Source organism: Branchiostoma lanceolatum, chromosome 8, assembly GCF_035083965.1.
Source record: "Branchiostoma lanceolatum isolate klBraLanc5 chromosome 8, klBraLanc5.hap2, whole genome shotgun sequence".
In the NCBI taxonomy this organism is placed as follows: Eukaryota; Metazoa; Chordata; class Leptocardii; order Amphioxiformes; family Branchiostomatidae; genus Branchiostoma; species Branchiostoma lanceolatum.
In genome coordinates, this window is record NC_089729.1 from 17,545,460 (window position 1) to 17,548,045 (window position 2,586).

Consider the following 2,586-nt stretch of genomic DNA (forward strand, 5'->3'; position numbering starts at 1 on the left):
ATTGCAGGCTCCCTCTAGCCTGGAGTCCAGCCTTATTAGCTTTTCCGTTCGCTTCCCAATATTGGCGAGGAGCGGAGCTTGGGTAGCGAACGGAAAGCTAATAAGGCTGGACTCCAGGCTAGACTCCCTCCGTCTGTTTTCTTTTTCATGGTAACGTTTTCTTGTTCTTATTGCTGGCCAAGAAAAAATGTGATGAGAAAACAGTAACTTCAAAAAAGAAATTAGCCAGAAGGAGCCTGCAACGGAGGCTACTACTTTGACACCTTAATCATATTTTGTCAAGACTTCAGATCAGCTTTGCCAAGAATGAGGACATTAACTTATTAGTACTCCTTCGTTTTGTGTCACAGGTGTGTGTCATGCTGATTGTAGAGTTTGGGGTGCACCCACTGCAGTCTATGTGTTTATTATTATTTAGAACATGTAAATACTGCATGTCAAATACGGTGGAAGACGAAACTCATTTTATTTCAAGTTGCCCGTTCTACGATCAAGAAAAAAAGGCGCTGTTTAAAGAGGCCACCAAATTCCATCCAAACTTCTCCATGTTTACAGACCAAAAGAAAACTACAGACTTCTGTTAACATCACAAAACCCACACATTACAGAAAAAGTTGGAGCATTCGTCTTCCACTGTCTCGAAAAAAGAAGTCAAACCCAAATAAGATAGAATTTAGTGTTAGTATTTGAACAGTAGAATAGTCGCATGCTATATTGTTACCAATTGTCTGTCCGTCCTTCTATGTTTCATGTACTTGCAATTAGCCTACGAGCAAGAACTTGCAATAAACTTATTATTATTATTATTAGACTTGCTTAATATACAAATTAATGTATTTCACTCAAAATGTTTTGTTCTTGTAACAGCCAAAACAGTTATTGTCTCTCGATCAGATAAAGACAAATCCTGTCTATAAACTTGTTTGAAACACCCAGAGTTGTGGAAGATAGATTTTGATAAGGCAGAGTAGTGCTCTAGTGAGCATGCCAACCACAACAAAATGGTGAATCCTCTGGTCTGGTTTTCAATGCAGAAAATACCATTATCATACACTCTTTGTTGAAATAACTACATGTACAAATCTTGTTAACTGATGATCAGCAAATATCATGATGAACAAAGGAAAAATTTACAGACCTTTGAACTCATTTTCAATAAAACGTTACATCAAACATTTGTCACACTAAGGCCATACCAATTTATTTTCTTGGTTAACGGAATAAAAAAAAATCTAAAAAATGCTAGATTGGAAAAACGACACGAAAACAGAATCTCAGAGGAATGTTTTTACTTTGGTGCACACAGTTTCAGGGAGTGAACAGGGTCAGGTGCAAGTTTTCACCCCAGTCTTCTGTTTTCATGATTTTTTTTGTGTGCTAAAAATTAAAAATAAAAATCTGTTAACCAAGAAATTAAATTGGTGTGGCCTTACCTAAGGCCACAGCAAGTAAATTTTATGGATAACATCCTCCGCAGACTCCAAAATTAATGAGATAGGGCACAAAAAAAACAAGGCGGGCCAAAAAAAACAAGATTACTATATTTTCAAATTCTGAGATCATAAGTCTTGTTAAACAAGAATTGAGGCGACGAAATATGATATCATAACCAACAGGTCTTTTATTCCTGTATTCAGCCAATGAGGTTTCATATATAATAATGCAGAAAAGAGCTTGTTGTACCATCATCTGATTAAGAAGCAACTACACTGGGAATTCATATGCGATGAAACACCTTGTGTATACAGCTCGATCAACTAGACCCCCCCCCCCATTATTCATATAATGTTCTTGCTAGAACAAATGCAGAAAACAGCTTGTTATTATACCATCATGGACAGGAACTACACTGGGTATTCATATGCAATGAAACACCTTAGACTGTCAACGTTTACGACATATTTGCCAATTTTTTGCATGTTGACCACCGTCGGAGGGCAATGAAATTTCTTGTTTTTTATTTCGAAATCAGGCAAAAATTAATGAGCGCGCTGATGTCATCCATAAAAATTACTTGCTGTGGCCTAATAATGAATGGCGCCAAACTAGATAATGAAACATGCAACCTAGTTGCCTAGCACCACATGCCTGGATCTCTCATTTTTTCTGTTTGCTGAAAATTTTGACCTACAGTCGTACAAACATTCACCCTTGAGTTTGTCTGTGTGTGATTACAAATTGCGAAGTTGTTCTGAATCACAAAGTGACATATGATTCCCTCAAACCTACCATAGATACCAGACTGTCAAGTACATATCATGGCTTCAAGAGTTACTCTCGGATTAGGAAGTAAACTGATCAGACATCAACAAGCTTTGTTGCCATAGTGACAGCCTTACTTTTTGGTCATCAGAGTCCTTGGAACAATTAGCAACATCAGGAACAATTTCGCCTATTAATTATATGTCTCCTCCATGTGTTGACATATATATAACAGATGACAAATTGTACTTGCACATACCAAAAATGTCCTGCCAGCTACTATCAGATTCTATGGTGTACCAATACAGTACTTGCCATCTTTTATAATTGATTGAAAGTTTATTGCAAATTCCTGCCCGTAGGCTAATTGCAAGTACATGTACA